Source organism: Pogonomyrmex barbatus, unplaced genomic scaffold, assembly GCF_055798465.1.
Source record: "Pogonomyrmex barbatus isolate J1 unplaced genomic scaffold, ASM5579846v1 scaffold21, whole genome shotgun sequence".
Taxonomy (NCBI): domain Eukaryota; kingdom Metazoa; phylum Arthropoda; class Insecta; order Hymenoptera; family Formicidae; genus Pogonomyrmex; species Pogonomyrmex barbatus.
The window spans coordinates 2,325,158-2,343,161 of record NW_028297118.1 but is presented as its reverse complement, the minus strand read 5'-3'; the positions used below and the strand labels follow the sequence as shown (position 1 = coordinate 2,343,161).

Sequence of the window (18,004 nt, the reverse complement as noted above, 5' to 3'; positions counted from 1 at the left end):
CTATATATAAAAAAGGCCTTTTAAGTAAAAGTTTACTAAATAGATTGAGCATTCGTTGTAAGCATTCGTTTTTTAATGCTCGAGGATTACACATGTTTGTGCAGTATTATTCATAAAATCGGCGAATAAAATCGTTTCGCAAGCGGATTCATTCGGTCGACTATTTCGCAACCCGGGAACCCAATCGACTATTTTGATTGGACGCGTTGCAAAGCGCGAAATATTCTCACGGGCATCGCCGTACTCGTTAAACGAGCGATTAAAATATTAAGCACTTTATCTGTGAAAAGTGAAGCGGAGGATGATTTTATTGCGGCGACATGTGTATGACCGCGAATGGCCGCAAAGTGAGTTAGAAGTTATCGTATTGGGGAATGGAAAAATATTGAGCCGAATATTTTGTAGCATGCTCTCGCCATGAATATGATTTATTTTATACACAAGCTATGCGCTCGTCGTTATTGAATATCGTTTTCAGCTTCAGGCTGACAAATTTGAAGCCGATTTGCCGTTAGCAAAAATTTCATGGAAATCCATCATCGTTGGCAAGTTTTCAACTTTCCATTCTCGATACTTTTAACAAATACAAATGTCAAGCGCAATCCTCCGGTTGAAGTTGAACAACGAGAGCAAGGAGAGCAGCTCCTATTTTTACTACACGCGGCTGTTTATTTTTGTGGTGTCGATTCGAGCCTGCATTGACGCTCGCATAAAAAATGCGAGGGGGCTTTCGAAAACGTATGTCTCGTGTGTACGAGCGATACGTACATTTTGTTTGCGTGTACTTGCTTGCATTTGACCTGTGCTTTCCGACGAAATTTTTCGCAGTGAGCCAGGTTTCCTCGAGCCGAACGGGCGGGGATTAACGCCGCATTTTGCGTGGCACGTATTTTAACGGACAATACGGACTATGAGCGCGACGCTCGCGTAAAAGACTACCGGTGTGTGTTTCATGGCTACGCCACGAGTACATATTTGACACACCGTGCACAGGCTCGTCCGTTTTTCAAAAACTTACGCGGAGCTTTTCGTCGGCACGCGAATTCCGTTCCATCGACTCATCGAACGCTGGGCGCCGCGGCGTTTCTTTTAATTTCAATTGCCTCGCGCGGCCCATTGGCGTCGCTTTTGAAGCGAATTATTTTCATCCTCAAGTTGAAATGGTTAAAGTCCGATACGTGAAGTCTCAATAAATTTTTCACTTCGCTCGATGAGGGATATAAAATATTATTCAATTTTAATTTACAACTCTCTCCGACTGTTCTAATAAACGCGTGTAGGCTGTAGGATTTTTTTTTAGATAATATAAAGCAAAACTTAAATATTCGACTCGTTGATTGCGAATAACTCAATAATAAAATGTAGCGAATGTAAGCTTAAGCTTGGTGACCTGGAAAACTTATCCACTCAATAAAATATGAAAGGAAGTAAATTTTAATTTTACTTAATTAACGAATAGGGTGTTATATTTTTCATAATTTTTTTAAAACATAATTTAAACATCACAATAAAATTATCAAGGTGGATTAGTAGTTTGTTTGCATATTTATTATACATATGTTTACCTTAAAAAAATTACAGAGTTCTCTTTAGCATCCCCATATAAAGTTACAAAAATTCATTGCTGCTAGATCACTAATTACAGAAATTTTAATTCAAAGCGATTCAAATTCCCAAATGCAAAGAGCAAGAAAAGGATATTACAGGATTTAAAAAAAAAAAAAAAAAAAAAAAATACACGTTTTCACATGTGCTCGCATACACGCAACGGTTTAGCCGGCAGTTAGCTGTCTCGCGTGAATTATGTTCGTCGCAAAATATGTACTGTTTATATGAGCGGAAAGCATTGCCATTTTATTGCGCACGTGACAGTTCGTTGCGTCCTAAAATTGTTCACGTAAAATCGTTTGAAATAATCCAATAACACGATTTCATTACTCGCAGCTTTTCTCCCTCGTTCTTTCACACGTCTCTTTCGCGTTATTATGAATCGCTGAACTTTCATAGTCATCACACGTGATATATGTCGCACGGATCGAAAATTCTGATTGATTATATGATAATAATCTAATCGGTGATATGCGCTGGATGATTAATGCGACACCTTTGGTGTGTCGTGGCTATCTCGCGCTTCATCGCATGACTCGTATCGCCGTTACGAAATTCCAGACGTATCGACCGTAGAGAGATGGAAAGAAGGAGGAAGGAGGAAAACGTTCATCCCGTTTGCGAGATAAAACGAAGTTTACACAAAGCCGACCGTCCGAACGGCAAGTAAGGAAATTTCGGAGCGCCGTCCGGCGTGCGCCCCATGGGTAGGAAGGGAAAAAGCTTTTGCGATGCCCGATGCCCGAGATGCGCGATAGAGGGTAAAAAAATAAAAAAAAAAAAAAAAAGAGGGAGTTCGGGAATTTCACGAAACGATAGGAGAAAGTTAATATTAGTGGGCGCGGTTTAAAGCGATTTTCCGACTGAGCGGCCGCTCTCATCTCGGTCTATGGAGTGCAGCAGGAGGAGATCCTGTAAAGAGAGTAAGGGAGCAAAGGAGAGAGGGGGGGAGGGGAGGGAGAAGGGCGGCCTGCCTTGTCTACGGCAGGAAACCCTCCGGGGAACTGCATATCCCGTCGCCTTGTCTATCCCCTTTCGCGAACAAAGACCGGAATGGGTTAACTAATCAAAGAAGCGACTACGTTAACTAAACGAGAAGGTCTGTCCTGGCGAGTCGAGCGGCGATTGGCAATCGCTTCTTCGGGATTGGTCACGCGCCAGCATCCGCGCGATGGCCCCTCGATTGGATTAATCGGGATTTATCGCAAAGTTCCGTGAAGGGAAATGGTAACTCCCGATCGAAACACAGGGATATATATATATATATATATATATATATATATATATATATATATATATATACAAAATTGTGCTCGTTCCAGGTGCGATATTTTAATAATAATTGCTTCGGCACTTATATAAGTGTGCTCTTACAAATCTATAAAAATATAATGAATTATAATATTACTTTATATTTTAATTTGAAATTATGTAAAGAACTAAAGAAAATTATGCGCAGAAGGCTCATACATTTTCAAACAGTAATATCCTGTATTTTATCCTGGAAGAAATTTCATGTCATGCAGTTTTCGATTATTGCGCAGTTATATGCCTTTTTCTGGTAATTGAACTGTTTAAAAAGCCAAAGTCAAGATGCTTTTCACGTAGTTATCGCACAGAAAAGATTTGCGAAATCTGAACTCGGTTATTTAGCAATAGAAAACTCATCTGAATCAAAGCTATTTTTATATACGTATTTTTTTCGTCGTATCTATTCGACAACATCGAGGTATAATTAAAATGACGTATTAAAATATCACAAAACTGAAACTGTGATAACTGTGAAACTGTTATACTAATGACAATAACGCAAATGATCAATTAAATTGTCATCACCACTAAATAAATTGTTTCAATATCGCAGGAAAAGTTCGTAGTCGTAAAGTTAGTCGGTGCCGCTGTAATAATTACAAAGCGCGAAAGTGGCGATGTGGGCCTTTTACGTGAGCACGTTAGTAATTAAAATATGTTCCGCTTCGAAATAGAGACAATAAATAATTATAAATTTTCATAATGGTGCTAAATTTTCATTATACAACGTAACTAATTGCGAAACACAAGCGACATTTTCTCCATATATATATATAACAACGAGTTCTAAATTAATGTGTCAGTTGCTATTCAACTACATTTATAATTGTTTTTTACCGCTGATCGAAATAAATAGTAACTTTTTTTAGTGAATTCCAAAAAATTAAATTATAATTAATGTTCTCAAATTTCAAGACGCGATAAATAATCCTGTTAGAAATTTGTGCAGTTTAACTGAATACTCGACTAATTATTATCTAGTATTCTGATTTTTATTAATTAAAATATATACTAATTTTATTGCTTAATAATTCAAATTATAATATAAAAAAAAATTGTAATATGAAAAAAGATTATAAAGAAGGTAAAGGATGAAAGATCGTAAAGGAAGACATGAAAATAGCTTTGATTCAAATGAACTTTTACTGCTAAGTAACTGAGTTCAGATTTTATAAATTTTTTCTAACTGCAGTAATTGCACGAAAAACGTTACATCTTGATTAGATTTCCAAACAGTTTTGCTGTCAAATTACCAGAAGAAGTTACTATAACTACTGATAACGAATCGAAAACAGTATGGAATTTTTATCACGGTAAAATACTTTATTACTTAATCTATTTAAAAATATATGAGCCTACTATAGATGATTTTCTTTAGTTAAAATATAAAAATTTACATTAAAATATAAAAATATATCATAATTTATTATTTTTTAGATTTGTTGAAGAACACACTTACTAACTTATATAACGTTATACAACGTTAAAGCAATTATTATTAAATACATGTGTCTGATTTTTCGCTCGGAAAGAGTGCGCGCGTTTTCATTTCGTGGTTTTGGGCAAAATCGCATCGCGATTTGGATACCTCCGGTGATATCTCCCGGCGTGATTTGTGGATACCACAAATTGACCCCCGGACCTACCCCGGACGCCAAGGATGACCAGCAACTCGTAATCCCGCATCGACGTTACCGTGACAGTAACGGCTGTGTTACGTATTTCCTGCGTCCAGCGCGTTCGCTCAATTATCAAACCACCGCGCGGATTAGTGCCGCTGGGTGTACATATACATCGCGATCAGTATCTTATCGTTAATGAGGAATCGCCGCTCCTTCGCCCCATCAGGGCTGCGGGAAGGTGAACAGGGAGCAAAGATAGGAAGAGAGATGGTATCCCCCCCCGTCCCGTGAGAACGAGACTGGAAAGGAAGAGTGGAGGAGTGCGGCCATAGTCCTGATAAGCGACCGTATAAAAGCAACCTTTGCTGCCGATCTCCCTTCCAGCCGTATCTTCTATTTTCTCCTTTGTCTATCCAAAGATCCATCTCAACATGCTCTCTATATGTCAACGGTGTACGTTAACGCTTCACAAAGTTGCTTATATAATTAGGTTGTGATATAATATTAAAAATTTATAACTTTTTTATCCTAGTATGTTTTTTTTTAACGCTCTTAATATAAAAATCTTTCTTTCTTGATTGTTTAGGATGTAATAATCTTGATTAATTTTTTTTTATAATCAGTAACATTAAAAGAATTTTTTTTAATTTTGTTTATTAATATGTACCCTGTCCTAACATGCTTAGTCTTATATACGGAGTGTATTCTAAAATTATCAGATGTCCTTTCCTCTTCCTTTGTATCTTCTGATAGATTCAATGGGAGAAAATTCTTATAGAAAAAATGTCTGTAACAATTTTTAAATAAAAATTGTTTAAAGTTGATTAATCTGTTTACAGAAAATTCGCACGCTGAGGTATAGCATTTTGCATAGCAATAAAGATGCTCAAATAAACATTGACTGATCTGTATTCATTTGCCTGCTCATGACACTCATTTCATGTGAGTTTTAATAGTTCAGTTTGATTAATATTTCATAATATTATTATGCTCTGACGTTAAAATCTTTATATATAGCAAATTAAATAACCACTAATAAATCAAATAAAGTTTAAAAATAATGTTTTTTATTCAAGAAATTATTATTTTATACAAGAAATTCATCTTCATTATTGTACGATATAACATGTCTGAACGTGTGACTTTTCTGCAAACTGATTTGTCAATTTTAAATGTTTTCTATTTAAAAACTATTATAGACCTGACATTTTCGTACAATGACAATTTTGGTTTTCAAATATTTCACAGAATTTATCATTAAAAGGATATCCGGTAATGACACTCTGTATATAACAATAGTTGATGTCTCTGAAATAATTCAGAAAGAGCAAAAATTTGAGAAAATATTATACTTCCAATTAAAAGAGTCAAGACGAAATTAATATTGTAAACAGCAAGGAATTGTCTATATTTGAGTGCAACATTCGTTTTAAGAACGTATCATTTACCTCTTTAGAGGGATGAGTGATAACGGTAAAGAACCAACCATTAATCATCACAGTATAATTGACGAGTCGATGATTCCCTATTAGAAACGAACAACATACAGGCAGAAATTAATGATAGATGTAATGATACTTCACATTCGAAGTCAGCGATTTTCGGCAATTGGAGCGCAAGTAAGATATAGAGCTTAATATACCGTATTCCCCTGATAATGGTCGACAGTCATGCGAGATATTACGTATAAATCGCTGGAGTGAAACGAACGATTCAAGGAATTATCTACGAATTCATTCGTCATGAGGAAGAAAGGAAAATCGCCGGCAATTCCGCTGACCGGCCTACAATGTAACGCGTTATCATAATCAATTTCGTTCCCATTCTTTTTCTTTGTATTCTGACATGCAATTTTATTAGCACAAGTAATATACTATCGGGACATCTCTCTTTACATATCTACTAATAACACACGAGAGGGAAACAAGCGAAGCACTTGAACGTAATATAGCCGTCAACGTGTAAACGAATATCGAGTACGATGTCTGTCATAGACCTTTCTTTTTCTCGGTTAATTAATTGACTCGGTCGAGGAAAGGATATTTGATAGGACATCCCTTTATCGACAGGTGTACAAGACAGCAATAAAAATAAATTGAAAATAAGACTTGTAATATCAAAAATAATATGCAAAAATTCTAACAGTTATATTTTCGCTAATTTAAAAAAAAAAAAAAAATGGAAAAATGGAAAAAGCTCGATTAGACGATAGGAAATATATTTTTATTTATAAAACTATTTCGTGTTTTTGTTTCAAGTAATCCAAATGGTGAAATCATGTATACCATTTTCCGACGCGTGCAAAACCACGGATTTCACACGGATTATTATATCTCTGTAAAAGATTAATATTTTTTATAAAATTTACAGCACAAATACGTACTATATAAATATGTTATAATAAAAATATATGTACTAATAAAATGCCAAATTGGAAATGGATCGTATTTATACTTTTCCCTCAATCTAAACCTAAAGAATTTCCATTCTTCAGGCTAGTTAAAATAGAATAACTCCTTAACAGCCAGAATTATTTGTTTAACTTATAGAGAACGCTATAGAATTAAAAATAAAGCCAGAAGTCTCAATTTCAGAAGATTCGACCTATATTTGTCATGCGTATATGCTAACTTTCAAATATCACAATATTCGGAAGAAAAGTGTAATAAAATTTATCAATTGCAAAATATCTATCAAATATAATTAACAATTAACAATTTTTGAGATTAATAAATATAATATCCGTTCAACTTAATAATCGCCTAAGATAAACTTAGATAATTGTAAAAATATTATATTATTAATTATACAGACGTGTATATATTGGCTTTGCGCTTTGGGGACAATATTTTGCGGAATTTATGTAATATATAAAGATGTAATGTATAAATTTGTGTATATATATATATATAAAAGATGATTGGTAATAGATGTTGTCTGAGATTTTTAGAAATGAGATATAACTTTATAATAAAATCACGTCGCCGTTATTGAACGTCATAAGATAAAGGCAGATTGGAAGTGGCCGTTATTGGCACACCTACTAAGGTGTGTCTGAAAAATGGCGAAGAGACGGAAAGTTAAAGATACCTAAGAGAAGAGTCGCCCTTCGCCACTCGTTCGGGTAATGTATGTGGCGATTCCGCGAAGTTACCGGCTTTGGCGAACAATGGTCTCCGGGAGTTTCGCTCCATGGCTCTCGAGGCCCGCTACTTTCGTAACTTCGCCGATATTTCAGAGGCCGTACCAGGGCTGAATTCTCCAAACGGCGTTACACCACCACTACGGACGACCTTGTAACGCTATCTGGCTACGAGCGGTTTAACTGTCCCGAAGACGGAGTGTATCGGAATCGTCTAAAAGAAGACGCACTGCACTGCATTTCTTTAAGAACGCATCACCGACCTATAATCGTAAATTGCCGAGCCCATGTACATCTTTTTTTTTTTTTAGTCTTGGACATTATTTTGTGTTTTGATTTTTAACTCATACTACTTGCGATCCGCGACACGAAAAAAAAAAAATGCTAAATTATTTATTAGTACATATACATGCACATATCTTGAATCATTTATTAGTGCTCGAGAGACTTTCTGAAGTAATCAAAGCTTCTGAGGTAATTACTGATGCTAAAAAAGAATACAGAAGTATATATATGACACTTTAAAAAAATCTATTTCATAATTCATGAAACCTAAAAGAATCTCAACATTTTTGCTAGAAGGTAGCTAGAATGATATTTTTTTGATAGATTATTATAGTAGTACTATACACTGTTATGCAACCAAATTTAACAAACAATTAATTTACATATTTATGAGTAACACAATTTTCATAGAATAATGTATTTATAATTATACATATTTTTAATTTACGTATTAACAGCCGTTTCTTGTAATAATTTACACTCTCAGAATGTAAAATATGTACACGAGAGAGAGGGAGGAGTTAAAATTTTTATATATTTTTATATTTTGATTTCAAATATATATATATATGAATTCACCATTTTAATACCGTAATATATTATAATTAAGCAATTAATACTTATGCAAAATATATTTGCAAAGAGAGAGACAGTATATTTATAAAATATTGTGTGTATGAGGTAATGTTATTTGAAACTACTAATTTAGTAGATTAATATTTACGTAAACAAAATTATTAAGCTTTGCGTGTCCGTTTTTCAAATTTATTTACAATCCATATTTTTGATTTACACGCAGAATTACATCTACATGTAATTCCATCTGCATGGAAATTCTTTATGCTACGTACAAAAAATATTTGCTCAAACATGTCCAAACGCGACGATCGAATTCTAAGTGTAAATAGATAACGTGGAAGCGGCCGAGGATAAAGGATGTGTGCGGGACGGGTGTAATCCAGTTTATCGAATAGACTAATTAGAGGGCGAGGATGCGGCGAATGGACCCTAAGGAACGACCGAAGGGCAGAGGGATCGACTGCAGGCTGACTGAGGTTCTCGTCCTTGAGAGCGTTTCTAATTGGTGTAAGCGTTCAGAGATCGGACACGCTCGCTCGTATACGATATTGCCGCTAATTGAGACATCGTCACGTCGGTCAAAATTCACACAACAACTAAAAATAATACGTCTGTGTGGGTTCGTCTCGCACACTACTAATCGATCGCTCGTACCTTTCATTTGCGACTTGAGAAAACACGGCATCAAATGAATTCATCGATAATGTCACATTTATTTTGCCACCGTCTACGACGAATGTCTTGCGACGTCCATGGCAGCGGAACGAAGCCGTGGAGGGAGGGGGGGGGGGGGGGGCGTGGGGTGGCGTCGAGGGCAAAATATCGTTCTACCTTTGGAATTTAACGAGGGACAAAGGTATCGCTCGACCTCCGACGTTCCGATGGGAAAGTACCGGGATTCAAGCACCCTCAGCACGGGTCCGTCAATTTCCGCGCTCGTTAGGTGGGTATTTATTCTCGCTCCTTCTACCCGTCATGCACCTTATACCATACTCTTTCACCGCGCTCCGCCGATTGATTTTAATTATTTTTCCGTCTCTCAACACACGCCCCACAGGGCCTCCTGTGTACGATTTGTTCAGTCGACGTAATTAATTTTGAAAACCGCACGGTACTAAAATTTTGGTATTTTTCATGCAATATTTTTTATATATATATATATATATATATATATATATATATCATCGAGTTAAAACCTATAAAAATATTCTGTGAAATCTGTACTTTTATATGTAGACACACCCATTTTAATAAACATCTCATTTTAATAGACGCGGATAAATATCTTGGAAATCATGGAAGATATAAAAAAACATTTCACAAAAAGTTTCGAGGAGATGATCTGATGATGTCGATTCACTTGCAGATAAAGCCACTATCGATATTTTTTATGGTTTTTTTTTTTTTTTAAATCGAATCATGTATTTTTTATTACAATTCCTATAGTTTTTCTGGATATAAATAATTGTCAAGAAATCAAGTAGTCATAGTTTACAAGATATTTTACATTTTGCCATTATATATTCTTTATGATATATATATATATATTTTTGTATTTTTACAGAGAGTGATTCAACTCGGTAACAATATTTTATATGTTAATATTCTTAATTTGTCAAAAATATTAATAACGACAATATAATATTAAAATTTTCGTATTGTTAAAAATTTAATTAATACAAGCAAATGCGATTTTTGCGTTATTTTTTAATGTTCAAAAATTGCATAATTGTAACATATGTAAATTAAATTTTTTTAAAACTAAACAGTATATTTTTTTTTATTTATAATAAAATACTTAAAGTACAGATATATGTAAAATACTTAAATATATGTAAATTGTACAAATTAAATCTTTTTAAGTGATTTTTTTCTAACTACATTGGAAATAAATGTAAACAATATATGACTATCCTTGTAGAATTATCTCTTTCAGTTTATCCTAATTGCATCAGCGCATAGCACGTTTTTCACATGGTGACTTAGAAAATCTCGACCTAGTTTACGCCCTAGTAAAACAACCAAGTTGTAAAGCTTGTAGTTTGCTATTGGTAAACCGTTCACCTTCCTTACGATGAGTCGCTCCGCGTTCCTCAGCATCTTTTTCCCTGTACCCTTCTCTTTACCATTCTCTGTCTTTCTCTTTCTTTCTCTCTCTCTCTCTCTCTCTCTCTCTCTTCTCTCTTACTACATCGATCGACCCTTTTCATCCCGCTAGCAACTTGCGCAACCATCCCTAGAACGGCTCTGAGTAAACGCTCTCGCTTCAGCGATTAACTCGAGTTTTGAGTGTTTGAAATGTCGAGTGGGTAAACTGCATCCAGTCACGTGCGCAAGAGGATAAGTACGAGATGGTGTACGCAGTGCATTCCACGATGGAAACCGTTGATGGAGTTATGTCTCCTCTTTGGAGACACCGCGTGAACCGTTTTTTTGTATTTTTCTTAAAGGCATTTTTTTTATTCAAAAATTTATTAAAAAGAATGACGTTTTTGTGACTAATATTCTTTGATGTAATCAATGTTTTTAAAATTTAGATATTTTACGGTCTTCTCTCTCTCTCTCTCTCTCTCTCTCTCTAAATAATTTATAACTACATATAACGACTTTGTAAAACATAAATCTAAATATTGGATTTGTTGATTTTTCTTATTTTGTTATCTAAAAATTAAAAGTTAGAAATTGTTGTGTAATTCTATATACCAAATAAATTATCTATCGTGCTCTTTGTTTTTACTGAATTAAATACATTTTAATGGAGAATAAAATATGACGTCAGAATTAAAAGAATCAAACAAAATATTATTTTTTAACAGAAAAGTATTTGATATGTGTACATATTTTAAGAAATGTAACATGAAAAAAATTATCAAGTGCTAACAATTTAAGAAGCGAGGTTTTTCTTTTTTTTTATCAGAAAGTACGAAGAAGTAAGTACGAAAAAGTAAGAACAAGGGAGAACGGTTGATAACGGTAGTAACACTATATAGCGTCTTTTCCATTAAGGATGACGACGTCTAATTGTTTACTTTATCTCAGCGACTCTGTCAGGCCCCCGTTTGACGAGAGAGAGTACTCTTTTTCGTACTCTCTTTCGGCATACGAACTGTAAAACTAGTCGACCCGAGATGGTCCTTCCACTCCCGACTCATTTATTACTCCTCGCCTGCTTTGTCGATCCTCTTTATTCGTTTCTCCGACATTTGGCCAGTCAGGGAATCGCTTCGTTCGCTCAATTTACTAGGGAAGGTTCGTGCTTTATGCCTCCCGTCGAGCATCCAACACTAACGAACATGCTGACCCCTCGTGAAAGACGAAGCGTATGACATTTCCTCTTGACAAAGAAGAACAAACAAAAAATAGTTGGTGGAAAAATCAAGGAAGAGATTCACTGTTGTCACGAATTAATGACTTTTGCTCATAAGAGATAGTTTAATTCTTTTGCGATACTTTGTCATCGTTTTCTGATATTCTCTGTTATTATCTATGAGAAACGAGATGACGAACGAATTGTACTTTCCTCTAATTCTGGTAATATGCAAGTAGACTATAATCATAAGAAATAATAGGAATTATAAGAAGTCATAAAAAAATATGCTTTATGTTTTTAAGGATTTAGAAAATTAAAATTCCATCCATAAATATCCGTCTATTTGACTTAAAAATTTTGACTAAAATTTACCGAATTTATATATAAATAAAATTGCTATAAATCAGAGTTTTAAAATATTAAAAGAATATATAATTATAAATGAATTTTTAAATAAAATTAATATTTTTAAACTTTTCCAAGATTGTCGTTCGATGGATCTGAATGCATTTTTATATATATAATAATTAAACAAATTTTTAATATCAAAATTTAAAAAAAAAAGCTTTAAATACCATGCAAATTTTTATTAAAAAATTAATAGTTTGGAGTCAGTCATAAATCATGTCCGCGATAATTAAAGAAAGCACTATTATTCTTTTGTCTTCATCGAGCTTGCCGTGTTTACGAGTCTTTTCATACGGCGTTCATCAGCGTGGTCGGTTCTCTAACATATTCACGAGCCACGTTTGCATAAGTATCGTCGGGTTTAAAAGGCGGTCCAGAGAAAAATTTGAAAGCCTTTCTCAAGTGAGATTTCCATGACTATAACGAAGTTTCTGCATCGTTTATGGTCCGCTCTTTTCAGGTGATCCTCGTTTGCATTCCGTGAAAAGAGCCCATAATTTCGGCTTATACGGACGATAACAAATTCAAATTATTGTACTAAAAGTAATATTATGACATTTTGTGAACAAAGATCTGTGACAATTCTGTCATCGTACTATGAAAAGATAGAAAAATATATGACAATAGTACACGTTTCAAAGAGCCATCGCACGTGGAAATACATTAAAATGTGCGTATACTATAATTGCGCGACGTGTTGATTTATGGAAGAAAAAAAAAAATAATAATAATAATATCGTGGAAGTAACCCATCCATATTCGAAGTAATGTTCCCGTCAAAATATGTAACCATCGTTTCGTGTATTACATCGAATCAAAAAATAAATCTCTCGTGCAAAAACGGAAGAGAGTTTATTGAAATAAGATAAACGAGTTATATTTGCTCCCCTGTCCCTGATCTACGGATTCATTTTTAATAACGGAAAACTTTGTTGAAACAACAATTTGCATTTGGAGGGAATGCGTTTCATCATATAATTAAAAAATGAATTGTGGTAAACGAGAATTTCTGAAACATCGCGTACGTTAACGGGATAAAAGACAAATAAATGCGGTGAAATATAGAATCTGCAGTTCACATCTGTACGGATCGTAGATCATACTTAGAAGGGTAGTTCCGGGAGAAATCCAGAAGCTATATACCATACCATACACCATGGCGCCTGGGATTGACGTGAATGTGTTTCACGAAGCGTGAATGATGCGCGAGAGAGCCATGCGCGCTCGGCTTTGCCACAACTTTATTGCAACCTCTTCACCTGGTTTCTCAGGTTACGATATGGGAATTTTTTTTTTATCGGATGACGAGAGGAAAATTTGCTTTAAAACAAAGGAGGAGTATGTGAAATTCGCCAACAATCTATATTCCACTATAGTATCTCAGCATTTTCCCTGAACCAGCCGATAAGAAAATAGGCAAAGAGTCAATAATGGTACGTAATTTAAAAATGTAGAAGCAGATTATCGATGAAAGTTTTAATTTTCAATAGAATTACAATATACAATTTAATTTCAATCAAATTTTATCAAATAATATCAAATAATTATCAATTATAAAAGAAATTATTACGCTTAGTAGATAAATCAATACTTTTAAATGACCAATACTTATTGGTTAGTAAAGGTTTTAAATAATAATAATAATAATAATAATGCTATTCTCATGCGCGTATCGTAAGTTTGTCATGATGACGTGTAATGATGTTGCAGGATGAATATTTATATATATATATATATATATATATATATATATATATATATATATATAAATAAATAAATAAATAAAAAAAAAATGAATATCTCATCCGTCGGATTTGCATGGCGGATGGTATTACGCGAGACACAGTGCAAATCTGGCAATTCGTTTTCGTACTACTTAACTTTTATGCGGGACGGAGTATTATGCGCGGTATGAGCGAAGGCATGCGAAAGCTTTGACACGCTCGTTTCGTTGCACTCCACTCCGGCTGACAAAAAAAAAAAAAAAATCCTCTGGCTCTGCGGGCCCGGCGCTCTCAAAGTGCGATTCTATCTGTGCAAAACCGGCATTACTAACGAACCATCAGCGGAGAGTAAAATTTCCTCTGTGCGCGGAGAGTTCAAAGTTTTTCGCGGACAGATAAACTCGTTGTTCCGCTTTTTCCGCAGCGGACGGTCTACGCGAGCGTTTCCCTAAATACGACCTCCACGTTAAACGTGTTTGTCCGCCCTTCTTTCCTCTCTCTCTCTCTCTCTCTCTCGTCTCAGTTTTAAAACCGAGCCACGCTATTTTTTTAATTTTGCTCCGTTTAAATGGTACACCCCCTTTCCCCCTCCCCTCCCGATATATTTTTGTTATTATTTTACATATCCTCCCCATATACACATAAATATTTCATAACGTCGTCGCTTAACTCTCACGTTATAAATAACGTTAACGCGAATTTTATGTAAGGTACCGGGCAATAAAACACGCCCGTAACACGACTGCATCTTTCGATCTCGGGGTATCAATCAAATCGCGAATCTCTGTTTGGGACCTATCGTTTGAAATCGTTTACCCCCCTCCCCCCTCCCCTCTGTCGTTCTTCACGAGGGACATTGCGCTCCTCTCGCGGATAAATAAATATGCAGGGCACGAGGTGTGTTTCGGAAACGACATCTGCTTTCGAATCGAATACTCTCCGTCGTCACATTGTGAGCGGAGACACCGCTCTCCGTTTCCGTTTCCCTTCTCAAACTCCCGTTCTCCCCACCGTGCTCACCCCACACCTCTTCTCGCCCCCTTAACTCACCGTACATGATACATGAAGCACACAGCTCTACCACCATCCGATGGCATGACACTCACCCAACCACCGTCCCGTGAAATCATGCCCCGTGATCCCGTGACCCCCGACCACGTTGTACCCCCTCCCCATCCCCATCTACTGGTCCGGATCACCCCTCTCATCGTATATAACTCTTCTCCACGCTGGTATCTACGATAGTGCTACTTCCGCGGATCGTCAAATGAAATTTTTTTTTTTTTAAATTGAAAAAATGAAGACAGAGAAAGAGAAAATGAGCGCTTTTATAAAAGCTGACTAAAAATGCTGTGTACAGGTCAGAATTGTTGAATGAATCATTGTTGAATTTTTGGTAGCAAACATTTTCCTTTAAGTTGTACTCGCGATGAGTAGTAACTCGATTTTGTTTCGCGGAAATTTAAAGTAAAGCCACGTGACGAACTGCTGCTTTTCTTTGGTTTTCTCGTCCCTTCGCTTCCGTTGCTTCCTCACCTTCCCGTTTTCTTCACTTCTAACGTAATAACTGACGGCCGGATCTCTCTCGTTATAACTTTTGAACGATTAGTCGCCGTCCGGCGATTGGCCGTCTTACAAAGTTTGTTTGCGATTTTTCGCAGGCTGTTTCCCGCGAAACCACAGCCCTTCCGCCGGACGTTAACGAGTAACTTAGCCATCTAACTGTCGGAACTTCGTTAAGAGTTTCAATAAATCGTTGAGAGCACTCGCTTTGCTGTAATGGCCCTGATGGGTAATGAATCGGAAGACGTATCGAAAGATGAGAGATCGCCTTTACTCTTTCTGCGTGTACAAAGTGAAGACTGAGTTATTGTTTTGTGTGTGTGTGTGTGTGTGTGTGTGTGTGTGTGTGTGTGTGTGTGTGTTTTACTTGATATTTCAAGGAACTAATGAATGGTAACGATATATGATTCAAACAGAGAATTATTGATATTGTTTAAGTATGTCAAATGACGTTGACTGACATATAAATTTAATTACTATCATCCAATTTTAAATTTAAAAAAAATTCTCCTCTCGATTGATCTCCATCTGTTGCAATGTGTCGTTGATAAAGACAAGTTTGACAAGTCATATGTCAAATATACAAACATTTGATATGATATTTTGCATCGTGATATTTAACATTACAGCTATCGTATATATCTCTATTTGACGTTGACAAGATCTTGACGTTAGATCAAATTTCGAGATAGAAGCAATAAGAGTCAAATAGCATAATGCCCATTCATTTATTATATCAAACTGCTAACGTTGTCTCACTAAACACGGGACAATAATATAATTAAAACCGGACAATTCACATTTCATAGTATTAAACGTACGGTATTCATTTTGGAGTGGATTTGCTAAAAACGGAAGCGCCATCTAGTAATCGATCGAACGTAACTGAGGAATGACTTGACTTGGAAGGTGGAGGGTGGAAACGTTACGTGCACGTAGGAGGAAATGGAAGTGGTTGGCCGGTTTCGAGAATGGCATCCCCTTGAGACGCCATCCGACAAGAATTCTGGCTTTGCTGTCGCGCATACGGCGGAAATCGCAGCGGGACCAAAAAGTATCGCGGCCACACCGGCGAGGGGGGGGGGGGGGTGGTATCGTCGCGCACGTCCCGATGTCGCGTCGTCTTGAAATGTCGCATGCAATTTTACGGACGGAGTACGACACGAGAGTAAAAGCGCGGGAATCGTTGCGGAACGCGAGTGGAACGTATCGAGATTTAAATTTTCTCTTCAAGACAGGTGTATATTACATTAGGTGTTATTTTTTTTTTTTTTTATTGACGTTTCGTTTCAAAGTTATTGAGATTTTTTTTTTATTTCTCAATCAATGGCAATAACCGTTACACATTAAAAAAAAAAATATATATATAAATTTAAACGTATGTATATTGACTTACAGAAATATAAAGCCGTAAATATGAATTAGTTTTGAAATTATTGCTGTTTAATTAGGTTAAATTTAAACATAAGATAAAGATGTTTCAAATTGTATCAATTTAACAAACTAAATGTTCTTTTCAAAAGAAAAAATATAGTAAAATATAGTTGTTCAATCAAGAATTAAAATATCAGAAAAACATTGACAAAAGATGGAAGGCATTCGCGAATACAATTAAAAATATCAGTTTTTATTGTATTTATTGGATGCTAACTGTGGCAATCTTGCGGATCTCAAGATTTACTTAAATTGACTCAAGATTTGTCTCTGGTTTCATTATTCTCATTCCGTTATTTGTACGTACGCTTGTAATGATACATTATGTCTATTTTTAATTATATATTATATCTATTTTAAAAATGAAAAATTTATAAAAAAAACCAAATCATTCTAGATTATTTTGTAAATGTAATTTAAGAAATAATGAAAAAAAAAATGTCATTTTTTTTTTATATGAATACTATAAAAATTTAATTTTATATATCACTCGTTTTATTTCGTTTAATAAAAATTTAATTTTTATTTACAGAACAATTAGTCTCTGCATCACGATAAAACTTTACATAAATTATTTTGAATACTTAAAGTACTTATATAAAAGAATTGAAATTTTTGTCATTATTTTTTAATTACACTTTTGTTAAAGCACATTTCATATCAGATAATGCTATTGTTGCAGAATCGCTTGGAAAGAAATCATTTGGAAATCGTATCGTTCGAAATCATTTTGTTTTATAACTGTTTGTTTTTGTTGTTTCAAAAAATTTTGGGAAAAAAACAAGAGGAAAGAAAGAGTGAGGACTGAGGGATACCTCGAAATTACTAAATACGTATGCTTTTATTATATAAATATATCTCCAATCAAGATGGAATCTTCCCTTCTATTTTTAAGTAGTACTTAAATCCTTTGTAATTATGTTGAACCCAATTTTTGATGACAGAATATAGCGTTTAGCATAAGTAGAAAGGCACACTTAGTTCTATTTGACAAGACTCCAGCCCTGTATAAAGCCAC

General features: G+C 35.1%; 1 protein-coding gene across 20 annotated transcripts in view; it reads right to left on the bottom strand.

Moving 5' to 3' along the window:
- Nucleotides 1-18,004, bottom strand: part of LOC105430125 (CUGBP Elav-like family member 1-A) — a 460,379-nt gene that overhangs the window by 153,117 nt on the left and 289,258 nt on the right. The window lies entirely within an intron of this gene.